This window comes from Crinia signifera, chromosome 6 (genome assembly GCF_055691185.1).
Source record: "Crinia signifera chromosome 6, ASM5569118v1, whole genome shotgun sequence".
NCBI classification, from domain to species: Eukaryota; Metazoa; Chordata; class Amphibia; order Anura; family Myobatrachidae; genus Crinia; species Crinia signifera.
In genome coordinates this window covers 63,861,697-63,877,860 of record NC_139222.1, presented here as the reverse complement: position 1 = coordinate 63,877,860, position 16,164 = coordinate 63,861,697, and the positions used below count along the sequence as shown (strand labels likewise).

The window sequence follows — 16,164 nt, the reverse complement described above, 5'->3', positions numbered from 1 at the left end:
CATTATACTGTATTGCCCTAATCAGAGGATGTGTGTCTATGTAGTTTAGTATTCTTTCCCCTAACCTCTAGCAGGTTACTGCTTATCATGGTACCATTGGGGGTCATTCACTGGACTTGATTTGCTTATATTTGAATAGAAACAGGGAAAATGCCGGTGCTGTATAACGTGACCAGTAGTGTATGTCAGTGGTACAGTGACTCCTGCAGCAGGCATTGATCTGGCTTGGAGTTTCCTTCACTTATTTGTGTGTGTCAGGGAGCCAGTAATGTAATCTGACGTATGTACCTACGTATAGCTTCCCCATGTACAGCTACATGACCGCTCGTAGAACAACTACATGGCTGATACTAGAGAATGGGGGTTCTGTATAAATAACAGACGCTGACACATTGTTCATGGCCTCTTTGTTACCTAGTGCTGAATGCTAAGTATGTTCTCACACTCACCTCTTCAATGATGTTTCTTGTATTCGGGCACAGATGACAGCCCGCCAAAGCCGAGATGCGGCACTCCTCGGGGGATTTTCCTGTTGACATCTGGAATAGCACCACACCGAAGGAGTACCAATCCACTCCCGCATTATATCGGTCTCCCATGATGATCTGTCATTAAAAGGTAAGAAGTTCGCTACATTACACTTCATAAACAGGACAGCAGATCTGGGCACAATACGCCTGCCATCAGATGTTACACTGACAAATAATTCCATACATGTGAGATGAATGAGAAATCAGATCATGTTTATCATATATAGGCATACTGGGCACACAGTTCCCAGGACAGACATGCTGGGCACACAGTTCCCTGGACCGACATGCTGGGCACACAGTTCCCAGGACCGACACTGGGCACACCATTACCAGGTTAGACATGCTGGGAACACCATTACCAGGTCAGACATGCTGGGAACACCATTACCAGGTCAGACACGCTGGGCACACCATTACCAGGTCAGACACGCTGGGCACACCATTACCAGGTCAGACACGCTGGGCGCACCATTACCAGGTCAGACACGCTGGGAACACCATTACCAGGTCAGACATGCTGGGAACACCATTACCAGGTCAGACATGCTGGGAACACCATTACCAGGTCAGACATGCTGGGAACACCATTACCAGGTCAGACATGCTGGGAACACCATTACCAGGTCAGACACGCTGGGAGCACCATTACCGGGACAGACACGCTGGGAACACCATTACCAGGTCAGACACGCTGGGAGCACCATTACCGGGACAGACATGCTGGGTACACCATTACCGTGACAGACACACTGGGAACACCATTACCGGGACAGACACGCTGGGCACACCATTACCGGGACAGACACACTGGGTACACCATTATCGGGACAGACACGCTGGGAGCACCATTACCGGGACAGACACACTGGGAACACCATTACCGGGACAGACACGCTGGGAACACCATTACCGGGACAGACACACTGGGTAAACCATTACCGGCACAGATATGCTGGGAACACCATTACCGGGACAGACACACTGGGAACACCATTACCGGGACAGACACACTGGGAACACCATTACCGGGACAGACACGCTGGGAACACCATTACCGGGACAGACACACTGGGTAAACCATTACCGGCACAGATATGCTGGGAACACCATTACCGGGACAGACACACTGGGAACACCATTACCGGGACAGACACGCTGGGTACATAATGGGAATAGAAATTTAATTAATTAATGTACAGATTAATTCTGGGGCTTTGGTAGTAAGAATGGAAATGTGACATTGTCTCCTCCATATCCACCTTATCACATAGCCCCTCAAATTTATTATAGCCTCACCTCTGGGGCAATGTAGCCACGTGTTCCAGCGTAGCCAGAGGCTCTGGGTTTGTTCTCGATCGCCAGCCCGAAGTCGGTGATTTTAATATGGCCGTCATGAAGCAGGATGTTCTCTGGTTTGATGTCTCTGTAAAAGGAACAATAAGTATTTTGTCATTAAGTACTTGTTTGCATACATCATAAGTGTCTAAGGCTGCAGATACGTCCTCAGACACATATTAAGGCAAAGTCTCCTGGTGCGTCTTAGGTGCATTGTGTTGCGAATAAGAAGTGTTTGCTGGCAGATGCTGGATGCTGGCAGAGTTGCTGTCCTTCCTGTATATTTGCACTTGCATGCATATAATCTTATAATCAGATCCACATATACACCGCTAGCATTGCTCCCAATGTCTGAGATTGACTTGAGTTGTCTCAATTTGCTGGCTCTGCCCTGATGCCATGATTGGGACTGCATTATCCCAGGTGTCTGGCAGTTGAGATGTATTTCCCTGTGGCCCAGATAGAAGTGGGTGTGGTAGTGACAGGGTGGTAGGAGGGGCTTTGGAGGGATGTAATGGTCAGGCTAGAGCTGCACACAAAGGGGTGTATATATATAGGAATCCCAAATTATCTTTTCTTCTATTTTTATTTAAATGAGGAAAGAAAGAAAGTTACCGATGGATGAAGCCCATCCTGTGGAAGTACTGGAGACCGGACACGATCTCGGCAGCGAAGACTCTGTTATAGAAGAAATGTAACAACATTGTAATATCCCAAATCAGCCATTGTGTATGGGCAGGATAGAGAGATACAGTGTGGGATGGGGAACAGTGTAAGAGCTGTAGAACACGAAAGGAAGACAAATACGGGTAGAATAGAATTCTAGCAGGAAGAGACAAATTGATGGACGTCCAACAAGGAATCCTGGTACTTATGTATTATCTGGACTCCCATGTTAAATGCACCCCATTTTTTCATACCCCTACTATCCAACTACGCATGGAGTTGATTTTCTATAGTGTGGCGAGCGCAGCGAGCCACCGTGCCCGAAGCGTGGCGAGCGCAGCGAGCCCCGCGAGGGGACGCGGTCTCATAAGAAAAACGGGAGTCCAGATATTACATAAGTACCGGAATCCTATATCACACAGAGTTATACACCAGATTATGCATAGATCGTACGTTGTAGCCGTAGACTCAAGACGCCCTCTTGATTGCAGCAGGTCAAACAGGTCTCCACCGCTGGCGTAGTCCATGACGAATGCCAACACGTCTTCATTCTGGAAGGTCAGAAGTCCATGTGCTAAGAAGGGGCTCCCAGATGTTGATTGTAGGGCTCTGGTCTCCATCCACGCCTTCAGTTCTTCTCTATCTGACAGTCCGTTGTTGTTCAAGAGTTTAATGGCGACATCCGTCTTGGTGATGTTGTCGTGCGCCAGCAGGACCACTCCGTATGTGCCTCGGCCTAACTCCCGACGGATGTCATATCTCTCCAGGAATTGAGATTCGTCCTCGGGGCAGTCTGGCGGTGAGATGCTGCTTGGTCCTTGCGGAGTAAAATAATAGATTAGGAATTTATTATTCAACAGATAAGGAGATAGGGCACGATTCAAACTTACAGCGTAGCACACTATAGGGTTTTACAAAGCTACTTCTAGCTAATCGGAACCACCAGGCCTCATTGAACAGTAAGCCCAAGCTCCTGAATACACCTTTAATTAAGTATTCCTACGTGGGGCACTCCAGCCTCTCTGCCCTTCTCCTGTCTGGTCCGGTCTCTCTGCCCTTCCCCTGCCTGGTCCGGCCTCTCTGCCCTTCCCCTGCCTGGTCCGGCCTCTCTGCCCTTCCCCTGTCTCGTCCAGACTCTCTGCCCTTCCCCTGTCTGGTCCGGCCTCTCTGCCCTTACACTGTCTGGTCTGGCCTCTCTGCCCTTCCCCTGTCTGGTTCAGTCTCTCTGCTCTATCCCTGCGTGGTTTGGACTCTCTGGCGCTGTCTGATCCAGGCTCTCTACCCTTCCCTTGTTCCCTTGCAGTGCCTTAGCCCTTCCCTCTGCTTGTGTAGGCTTTCTGTCCTTCTACACCTACCACCAATGTTTTCTATGTGCCCTCAGACTTCAGACACAGTATTGCCCTGCACCTTGATCACTTTTGAGTTTAATAATTTAGTTGCGTAACTGAATAGTGCCTATTTATTATTGTAGGAATGGAGCATGTGCATTTATGTGTTGTAAGGAATTGTTAGTGATGCATTCTCATGCAAATTTAAGCAGGTAAATTATTGCTAGTGATCAAAAGGATTGCCTGGGGTTCTAGTGACCAAGCCAATTCCTCTGAGCTAATCCTGTAGTTACTGGCCATACCGTTCTGGCACTAATCACATTGCCTGTAGTACATTTGTAATGGCATTGAGCTACAATAGATGCCAACCATTACATTTGCCTGATGGGCCCTTCATGTCCAAGTTTGACACGGGATATAATGCGTTTTGTTGTCCTATAAACAGCCTGAAAGGGTTTGCATCTGTATTCCTATATGTGAAATTCATGTTAACATACATTACTTTAGATTAAATATCTAATAATAGATTAAATATCTAATAATAGATTAAATATCCAAGTCCATAATTAAATGAAGGGAAAAAACCGCCATGACACCATGGCGGGGGATTTACTAAGATGTGTATTCTACTTCACATGTGATGTTGCTATGGGCAACCAATCAGATCCTGTCTTCTAGAGGATGCTAAATAAATAAGAAGTAGATTCTGATTGGTTGCCCATAGCAACATCACATGTGAAGTAGCATACACATCTTAGTAAATTTCCCCCCATGAGTCATTACAGCGGGTGACACCAGCCCTACATTCTTCAGTTATCACCATGGCTGTCTTCCCCAGGGGGGTTGGGCTGTCACGTATAAATGCAGGCACTGCCATCCTGGGTATTACCACCTTTAGTGCCAGTAAACCTAGAGCTATTCTGTAAACCCCCTGATGTTTGGGTGTGGGGTTAATAAAGTAATAATAATAGTAATGTTAGGATTAGGCTAGGTAAAGGTAGAAGAACATTCATACTGTGTTTTCATTGTGTAAATGACACTGCGAATGCCGGCATATGCCTGTCACCAAACTGAGCTATACTGTAGGTTACAGCACCTTTGTAGTTGTGCACCTTTCTCCATAAATATTACAGTAGTTTTACTAATCCTTTTTTTTGAGACTGTCTTTATCTGAATAACTGTAGTAACCAATGAAATGAATATAAATTACATATAAAACATTATTAATATTTTTTTTATATAAACAATATTCAACTTTGCCAGTGTGAAAATGAACTACAGTGCAAGGACATCCAACTACATTTCCGCTTACCTGGTCTTGGCTCATCTTCATCCGGGTCTTTAGCCTCGCTTGCTGCTCTCTTTCTCTCTTCCAGCGATTCCTCCTCTCTGGATTTTCTTGATGAAGTGTTCTTCACTGTCTTCTGGTCTTTTTCCTGCATCTTGCTGCTGGACTCCTCAGGTGCTTCCTTTTCAGGCTTTCTTGATGTCTCCTTCCTGCACTTCTTCTTTCCGGCCATCTCCTCTGTGTTCTGGTCTGTCTTCTGTATCTTGCCGCTGGGTTCCTCCTCAGGTGCTTCCTTTTCAGGCCTTCTTGAGGTCTCCTTCCTTCTCCTCTTCTTCCCGACCATCTCCTCCATCTTCTGATCCGGCTCCTGCATCTTCCGACGGGTACACCTGATCCAATATGTGAACTTACCTCTGCTGATCTGGCTCCTGCGTCTTTCGACGGGTACACCTGATCCAATCAGTCGACTTACCTCTCCTGATCCGGCTCCTGCGTCTTCTGACGGGTACACCTGATCCAATAAGTTGACTTACCTCTCCTGATCTGGCTCCTGCGTCTTCCGACGGGTACACCTGATCCAATTGGTCAATTTACCTTTCCTGATCTGGCTCCTGCGTCTTCCGACGGGTACACCTGATCCAATTGGTCAATTTACGTTTCCTGATCTGGCTCCTGCGTCTTCCGACGGGTACACCTGATCCAATAAGTCGATTTACCTCTCCTGATCTGGCTCCTGCGTCTTCCGACGGGTACACCTGATCCAATTGGTCAATTTACCTTTCCCTGATCTGGCTCCTGCGTCTTCCGACGGGTACACCTGATCCAATTGGTCAATTTACCTTTCCTGATCTGGCTCCTGCGTCTTCCGACGGGTACACCTGATCCAATAAGTCGATTTACCTCTCCTGATCTGGCTCCTGCGTCTTCAGACGGGTACACCTGATCCACTAAGTCGATTTACCTCTCCTGATCTGGCTCCTGCGTCTTCAGACGGGTACACCTGATCCACTAAGTCGATTTACCTCTCCTGATCTGGCTCCTGCGTCTTCCGACGGGTACACCTGATCCAATAAGTTGATTTACCTCTCCTGATCTGGCTCCTGCGTCTTCCGACGGGTACACCTGATCCAATTGGTCAATTTACCTTTCCTGATCTGGCTCCTGCGTCTTCCGACGGGTACACCTGATCCAATTGGTCAATTTACCTTTCCTGATCTGGCTCCTGCGTCTTCCGACGGGTACACCTGATCCAATAAGTCGATTTACCTCTCCTGATCTGGCTCCTGCGTCTTCCGACGGGTACACCTGATCCAATAAGTCGATTTACCTCTCCTGATCTGGCTCCTGCGTCTTTCGACGGGTACACCTGATCCAATAAGTCGATTTACCTCTCCTGATCTGGCTCCTGCGTCTTCCGACGGGTACACCTGATCCAATAAGTTTACTTACCTCTCCTGATTCGGCTCCTGCGTCTTACGACGGGTTCACCTGATCCAGTAATTGCAGGGGCGGATTGGGGACTAAAAGTGGCCCTGGAAAAAATCTGGAAGTGGCCTCATGTGGGCGGAGCCAACATAACAATAGGCGGCGCCACAACCAGCAGTACCGGGCCATATATTTACTGCAGCGTATGGGGAGAAGGAGGTGGGGTGGGAGGAGGTGGGGCCGCAACCAGCAGCAGGGCCCTGTGCGGCATTGCCGCCACTGATACATTGCCCGTCAGGGGTGGCTCCAGAACAAAATTACAGGGGGACACCATAACAGGGAAGAGAGGGGGCTTATTTGCGCATGTTTCCAAAACAGTTTGCATTTCCTCAAAACAAGGGCATGGCCTCAAAGGGAATGACGAGAGACAGTAGGTAGCTGCTGCTTACATCCCCGGCCAGCCTTGGCACATGTAGACGCTGTAGTGGTACACAAAACACTGCAACCTTCTGCACGTGCATTAGATAAAAGTGCTGCAGGGGACACTGGGAGGAGACCGATTGGATAATCTCAGTGCATATTGCAAAAATAATCCTTTTTACAGATGACAATGCCCACCAAGTCCAAGCTCTTGAATGTATCACATTCCGGAGCTTAGTGCATATGAGAAATATGGTGAAACCTCTGAAAACTGCATTTTCAGAGGTTTGGATACAAACACACATGCATGCACCTGGGCCTCAGTTCTAAATGTTGATACACACTGGGCGTTTTTGCCCAGCGTGTATGGCGAGAGATGATGGGGAAAATCACTCGGCTGAAAAACGGCCAGTTCATACACACTGATCATCTTTCATCTATTCTAGCGATTTTCACCGGGGGGGGGGGTGGTCGGCTTCCCGTCATTCATCTGCAAACATTGCGGTATGTGGTGCGCGGCATTACCCAGTTCACGCATATCTGACCTCTGAGTTTGCTACCCCTCCTTCACTTCGCCACTACATCACTTAGCCCTCTGTACCCGCCATAAACATTACTGACCCCTCTATACCCGCCACTACATTACTGACCCCTCTGTACCCGCCACTACATTACTGACCCCTCTGTACCCGCCACTACATTAATGACCCCTCTGTACCCGCCACTATATCACTTACCCCTCTGTACCCGCCAATACATTACTGACCCCTCTGTACCCGCCACTACATCACTAACCCCTCTGTACCCGCCAATACATTACTGACCCCTCTATACCCGCCACTACATTACTGACCCCTCTATACCCGCCACTACACATTACTGACCTCTCTATACCCACCACTACATCACTGACCCCTCTATATCCTTCACTACTGACCCCTCTGTACCCGCCACTACATAACTGACCCCTCTATACCCGCCACTACATTTCTGACCCCCCTGTACCCGCCACTACATTACTGACCCCTCTGTACCCGCCACTACATCACTTACCCCTCTGTACCCTCCAATACATTACTGACCCCTCTATACCCGTCACTACATCACTGACCCCTCTATACCCTACACTACTGACCCCTCTTTACCCTCCACTACATCACTGACCCCACTATATCCTACACTATATTACTGACCCCTCTGTACCCTACACTACCCTACCTACGGGGTAGGACGACTATCAATTGGCCCACTGATATAAAGCAAGAAACAGGGACAGTCGTCACGCAACAAAAATTTAGGGCATGGCTTTGTGGGGGAGGCATGGCCACATAATAGTACCAATTCACATTGCACCACACAATGGTGCCACTTATTCACACTGCACCAGCTAGAGCTACTTTGACACACTGCACCAGGTTTACGCACACCAAAATGTCCAATAAGCAACATGCCCACACCATGTACAGTATACCATAGCACCCACTAAATAGGGGTAAGTCATAAACAAAACTAATTGTGCGCAGGGCCATGTAACCTCACCGGGTATGTTTATCACTCAGGCTGCCACTAGATCGCGCCCATACAGAGCAACAATTGAATTGTTCTGGGTGTGAAAAAACACGGGCACCAGAATTTTTGCTTGCTGCCCTTCGTGCATCTCGCCTAGAACTTTAGACGGGTTCAGTTGTTTAATGCAGCTAAAACTAGTCAGTCTGGATGTGATCAGATAAAAACATTTTAATCTCGATCTTTCGTGCACACAAAAACAATTGAATCACCCTCTCAGTGGGTGAAGGCACACAAGGTGCCAATCTGTGTAAGGCTGCTGGATGCATAGGCCACTGTATATGACAGTAACTGTGGAGGTTACCGGCATGTAAGTGATACCGCAGGGATAGCAGGCAGGTACAGCTGGTGAATACTCAGTTACAGCCAAACTCGCCCAACACCTCTCTTTCCCCTGGCCACACACACATGCCCCAGGTTATACCCCTCCCCCATCAGGTCCCCACACCTGTGAGCAGCTGCTGTCCCCTCCTCTCGCGTCAGGTGTCACCAGCAGATCAGAGGCACACTCACGGGATATAGGTTGACATTACCGGGATGGATGGTGCCGGGGGAGCAGCATGGGCCGCCGTACACATATGTGCGCACACACACTGCACACCAATATGCACGCACTGTATGGGGACACACAGATGACGAGCGGGCACAGAGCCAAGGACTCTCCCCAGGCACTCCTATATTGAATGCGGCATCCCGGCTGCGGGGGTATCTCGGCAGCTTGCTCCAGTCCGGGTGACCCGGCTGTGTAGGGATCTCTGGGGGTGACCCGCGAGAATTGGGATCGGCCACCGTGTGTTGCTCTCTTGGGCTCCAAACCCTATTTGCCGCAGTTCTGGGTGGGGGGTGAGAACAAATCAGGAAAGGGCGACTCCAATCAGAGAGCGCGATAACAAGAGGGCGGGGGTAATGCGTACGAGCTGGGATTCTGGCAATGTGGGGAAATACTGACAGCAGATCATTTAACACAGCGCGCGCAGATCCGGGCGGAGCGCGTCCCAGGCGACGCAGCCATTGACAAAAAGTGAGTCCCTGGTGCGCAAAAGAGGGTAAAATACTCGGTATAGCGAGTATTTGTGAACCCTGACATAGGTACACATATATACAGATTGTATAGACATATACAATTATCAGAAACAGATATACAAATGGTTCATATACACACACATAACTATACCAGATATATATAGCTGCAGATGCTAATATCTACATACAGGTACCAGATACTGTAACAACAGCCCCCCACCCCACACACACGCACACACATACACAAACACACACACAAATCTCTGACATGTATTTTTTCACACAATCACATACAGACACACACACACACACACACACATTTAATGAAAGTAACAGGGCCCACCCACATATGAACTTAAGTTACACATAGTCTTACACACACAGACATACAGTACTTAGTCCATTCCACACACATAAATAAAGAGGAAATTCCCCCAGCACAGACACATGTTTTTAACATAACAATAATTATATGAGATATCCCCAACCATGTCCCCTCACCAAAGCACTCACCCTCACCCAGGCCAGCAGGCAGCTCCTGTAATGTGTGACTGTGGACGGCGTGGAGAGAAGGGAGGAAGCAGGTTTGAAGCTGCCCGGGAGGAGAGAAGAGGAGGAGCCTGAGGTCAGGAAACAGGAGGGGAGGGGAGGGGCTAGGCTGCGTGAGCTCAGCTCATTGGTGGCTGTCCCGGGGAAAGAGGGACTTCACTGTACAGCTGTAGGCTGGCTGAGGCTCCTGTCATGGCTGCGTTCGGTGACGTCTCTCCGCTGTCGGCTGTCAGAGCAGTCTCAGCAGCACAAGTTGCACTGCCTCCCGGCCACAGATATACATATGCATGTGCCTGCGGCCCCACACAGTTCTATTGCATTTGCCTAGGGGGCAGCAGCTCACACCCTGTTTAGCCCGCCACTGACACATCCCCAGCCCCCATGAGCCGCGCTGCCGCTAGATGAGGAGGCGGGCAGCAGCGGAGGAGGAGGACAGCGGGCGGGAGGAGGCTCAGCCGCATTCAGCAGCGGAGCATCTGCTGAATGATATACTACACGGGGAGGGGACTGCATTTCGGCGGCCTCATTATGATCGGCCTCCCGGGAATCTTCCCGGTGGATATAATGGCCAATCCGCCCCTGAGTAATTGGCTTTCTGTCTCCTGAAATCGCTTTTTCTCCCCTTCTCAATCCTCTGCTTGGGCTCCTGCTTCCTCCTCTGATGCTGTCTGCTGCAGAGATGCCAGTTGGAAAATAACTGCCACTCTCAGCTATGAAAGTGTATAGCTTGGGTCATGTGACCAGCTTGCTGCTCTCCCATATACACTCTATAGTATCCATGCTAATGGGCCTAATTTTATTTTTAGGATTTCTAAGTTGCTATAACTTACCCTGTTAATGTTATTTGTGCCTAATTTCAGTGAGATCCTATGTACATGTTCCTAATTTATAATCTAACTGCAGGAAAGGAACATTAAATGTACATAAATGTATGGCTGTAACTATTTCACCAACATAATACAATAGAATACAGCCCTCCGGGGTAGTGATAATCAGGTGCCTATGTTTTTTCACTTTTAAATACATCTACTAAAATATCTGTTTTATAGGGATGGCCGTTGTTGCCATTGCCATCGATGGCAATTCTGCAACTGGCCATCGATAGTGCTAAACTATGCAATGATGACCATCAATATTTTCACATATCGATGGTCATCCATTGTGTTTGATTGATTGGCCTGTGGGCCAATCAAAACACGGGGGACATGGCTTCGCTGGTGTCAGGGGGCAGAGCTATGCTCTGTGTCCCGGGGCTTTGAAAAAATAAAGCAAACATCGTTTTACTGTTCCATCGATGGAGGGAAAGCATCTGGTTCTCCCCCATCGATGGCTAAAGTATTCGACATTGGCCATGAACCATCGATGATTTCGAATCATCGATCGTGAATGGCCATCCCTACTGTTTTACTTTTGTCTGTATTGACATGTGAGAGGGGAGTTAGGGATGGGAGTGGGGGAATAACAGATCCCCCAGCACGACCCCTTCCATCAGGTACAAGAGGATCTGCTCTTGGGCTTCCCCCTGTTTATGATTGTAGTCACCTGTGTTGAACTAGATAATTGATGAGAAAGCTGTTTCACTGCAGGTAACCACCTGGGAAGTCCGGGAGCAGAGCTTTCTGTACCTGATGGAAGGGTCCTATTGGACGGTCTGGGTACACGTGTATAGTGTTCTTCCTGTAACTGGGAAAGTGCTGCGTAAGCGGATAGCCTTTGGTGACCAGTGAGCCAGTCAGAGGGCTTTGTGTCTGACTGAAGTGATTTGGCATAGATGGATTATTGAGAGATATTTTATATAACACATATAACACATCACCATCTCTACACTTAGGCCCTGATTCTGGTTGACTCGGTAAGCTGTGAAACTCGCAGCGTACCGAGTCCCAGAGGGCCTGCCCCTGCCGAATCGCCACCGTATCACCTTGCAACCATGCGAGGGGAAGTGTCACGAATACACATACCCTCTCATGTGCCCGCAGCAGGAGAAATCATTTGATGATCACCGACCACCGAATGACTTATCCAGGCCACGCAAATATAAGTCAGTGGCCGGCCGAAACCAGGACGGACGGCTGACGTCATCCGCCTGCCCGACGTCATGTGACGTCAGCTGTCCAACCCTGGCACACCACCCGCTGCACGCAATCCCATAGGGACGGCCATGAAATGCTGAGCGTTCCCATGGTGGACACCCTACTCTGCTGCCCCACTCCCCTGGCCCACATTGGTCAGTGTGAACTGATCAGTCGCTGAGTTCAGTCGCCCAGGGACCCTGCACATGCGCATAATTCATTATGCGCATGCACGGAAAAAACCCATCGCTGGACCACGTGGGGGTGCAAATGAACAATATGACCCCCTTACTGTAACATTCATTTCTTATAGAGGAGCATTGCTTCCCATTTCCAGTTCTTGGGACAAGCTTACGTCGCACAATTTACAGGTCTCCTCACAGAAACACAAGTGAAATCCTAAGAATCATCTGTAGATATTTTATAATGTGTCAGTGAGTAATGAATATGCCTGTGCTCCAGCAAGGACATATGGAAAACATGCACTGCCAGTGTATGCAGAGGACTAGATCTGAGAACACTATAGTACAGTGATTGTGCGCCCCTCTGTCCCTGTTTCCCATTTCCACATATAAAATGCTGAAAGGGTGTTTCTTACAAAAATCCATGAAAAAAAGATGATACATTGGTTAAAAATGTATTTTATTACATTACAATGTATTTTATTACATTACATTACATTTAAAGCAGTTGGGAAGAGTGAGGTAGAAAGTATTTTTAAGTCCCAGATCTTAGTCACCTTTCTCTGATGGTGGCAATAAGTGAGTTTCTGTTGCCCCAATAATAGGTAATAGACAATCCACCTTATTGCTGCATGTTAGTAACTAGACCCCTAGGTTGTGCACTATAGTCAGTATTGTGTGAATAGTGCAGTAATAACCTTTATCTATGTTACCCAGGTCTACACGAGTACAACGGGTGAGCAGCCGGCCACCTATGTGTACACCGAATATGTGCTGCACCTGGACCTGTTCTAGCATTATATCAGAGGTGAGTTACATAGTTACATAGTTACATAGTAGGTAAGGTTGAAAAAAGACCTGCGTCCATCTAGTTCAACCTGGTATAGATATCCATTGCTGATTTGGTAGGTTCTGGTATTTTACAGACAAATTATATTTCTTATTTGTACCCATGGATGTTTTTCTCCAGTAAATGTTTGTCCAACTTTGCCTTGAACGCATTTAATGAGCCAGCCGTTACCACCTCTCTGGGAAGAGAGTTCCAGAGTTTGACTGTTCTGACCGTAAAGAAATTCTTTCTACTAGCTGAATTAAATCTTTTTTTTTCTAATCTATACTCATGCCCTCGCGTCCTAGATTCCTTTCTAGTAGAAAATAGGGTGTGTGACAGTTCCTTATATTGGCCCTTGATATACTTGTACATGTTGAGCATGTCCCCCCTTAAACGTCTCTTTTCTAATGTAAATAGTCCCAAATTGCTTAATCTCTCCCCGTAGCTTAAATTCTCCATTCCCCTAATAAGCTTTGTTGCTCGCCTTTGGACTTTTTCTAATTCTATGATGTCCTTTTTATAGTGTGGGGCCCAGAACTGTACTCCGTACTCTAGGTGAGGTCTCACCAATGCTTTATATAGTGGCATAATTACCCTTGAGTTCCTAGTTTCCATTCCCCTCTTAATACATGCCAGAATTTTGTTGGCCTTTTTTGTAGCTACATTACAATGGGCACTACATCCTAGATTGCTGTCTATTTGGACTCCTAGATCCTTTTCAAGTATGGAATTACCCAGTTCCTCTCCGCTAAGGTTGTAACTTGCACACTGGTTGTGTCTCCCAAGGTGCATAACCTTACATTTATCTACATTGAACCTCATCTTCCATTTTTTTGCCCACTCATCTAGAATTGCAAGATCATTTTGAAGCATGGTGACATCTTCTGGTGATTTGATGACTTTGCTAAGTTTTGTATCGTCCGCAAAGATGGATACATTGCTGAGTAACCCTATCCCAATATCGTTAATAAAAATGTTAAACAAAATGGGCCCCAAAACCGAACCCTGGGGCACTCCACTTAGTACCGGTATCATATCTGATATGGCACCATTCACAACCACTCTTTGTTCTCTATTACATAGCCAATTCCCTACCCATCTGCAGATATTTTCACCCAATCCTAGGTTCTCCATTTTATTAATCAATCTCTTGTGTGGGACAGTATCAAATGCTTTAGCGAAATCTAGGAAAATCACATCTACAGCATTTCCATTATCGAGGTTTTTTTATCGAGTTGTTAGGTAACATATAGGTTTTCTGTGTCCTTCTTCCCTCCTGTCTCCTTACCCCTCACAGCCATTAACCTGGGGCAGAGGGAGAGTGTGTGAGATCTGTAGAGAGAGATGGCGACCATGAGCACAGACAGATAAAGAGGCCTGATTCAGTCCTGTTCGCTAAGCTGCATATACTTCCAGCCTAGCGAACAGGTAAGCGCCGGCTGTCGGACAGATCAAAAATAAATAGGAGCCGTCTGTGGCGGATATGATACTGAGACCTGCCAATGCAATGGGTAAGGAAGATCAGTCAAAGACAAAATGAAAATCAGTGACAACAATTGTTTCCCCTACAAACAATACATTTTTATTTCGTTGATTTTCTTCTGCAAAAGTGTGTACCAGCCAGGATTATTGAGCCAGCAATTGGGGTGTTGCAGAGTCAGGCGGGGAATTCATGTGTTCCGTCTGCTGCCTGCTTATGCCGACAAGTGTGTCCAGTCTCTCTCTGCCCCAACTCTCTCTCTCTCTCTCTCTGGACGGAATGTACAAAGCATTGGCGGTACATCCCACTGACCATCGCATATGTAGATTATGTAGTTTGGAATGTCCATTCGGTTTCTTGCCTGCTCCCCCTAATAGTTCACTTCATCAGAGCATCAAGTGCTGTCACGCACCGGAGGATGTTTCTCCTCCATGAAAGTGGCATGGGCGTCTCTATGAAATGCTGGGCATTCCCATGGGAACGCAGCCAGGCCGATGCCTACTTGGGGTTCTCTATGCTTAACCATTGTTTCTGCCAGGGCTACACTATTCTTGCACCCATTAATAAGCAGTATGGCCCTTATTCTGGTTGGCTGGCAAAGCAGTGTTATTTTGCTTCTTTGTGAGCTTTGTAGCACCGCCCAAATGCCCACACCCCGCTATTCGCATATTTTCCCAAAATCATTCGATGGTCGATTTCTGAAGCGCTCACTCCATGGTGACTTTATTTAGTGGCACCCTGCTCCGTGAACATTGTGGGCAGTTGACATTCGTGACGTCTGCTGCCGGCCCCCGGAAGGCAAGTAGCCACCCCCGTTCACTTGCTGATGCCCAGCATTTCCTGGGTGCATCCAATATTTTTGTGAGTACGCCCAGGAAACCCTGCGAAGGCCCCCTGCCCGCCTACTGTATGCCCACCCCGCTACGAGCACCTCGGAGACTATGCAAATCTCCGAGGACGCCCGCAGAGAAGAACGACTGATTAGATGTTTTCTTAAAGTAAACAAATGTATTCTACAATTCTACTGTATTATGTTACAACCAATGAACATTCTTATTGTACTCGTAATGAATCACTTTAAATTGAACACATTCAAATATCTGTACCATTTAATAACTCTCTATTCAACCTTTTGCTGTAACACCTAAGTGCTTAAATATCTATATTATTGCGCAATAATATGCAAACAAACTTACAAATCTTAAACTCTAAATAAGCGCTTTTGCCCTTTTTTTAGCCCTGACCCAATGTTCACAGTTCCGTAAAGCTGCAAGCAACTCAAAGTATGCTAAAGTGCAGATGAAGGTAAGTTTTAGGCTGTTCAACAGAGCTGTCACTTAAGTTTCTATGCTCTGCTCCACACAACGTGAAATGGTTCTCCCAAATATATCATAGACCATGGCCCCCCAGATGTTGTGAAACTACATGTTCCAACATGCATTGCCACATTTTTTTCCTATAAGAG

The 16,164-nt window shown here is 47.4% G+C and overlaps 1 long non-coding RNA gene across 1 annotated transcript in view; it reads left to right on the top strand.

Annotated features, from left to right (window-relative positions):
• The window catches only part of LOC146006954 (uncharacterized), a 44,655-nt gene extending 30,385 nt beyond the window's left edge, over positions 1–14,270 (top strand). The window contains exons 3-4 of the long non-coding RNA XR_014444142.1: positions 483–618; positions 13,105–14,270. This is a non-coding gene — a long non-coding RNA (uncharacterized LOC146006954). The remainder of the gene's footprint in view (positions 1–482; positions 619–13,104) is intronic.
• Positions 14,271–16,164: the final 1,894 nt, after the last annotated feature.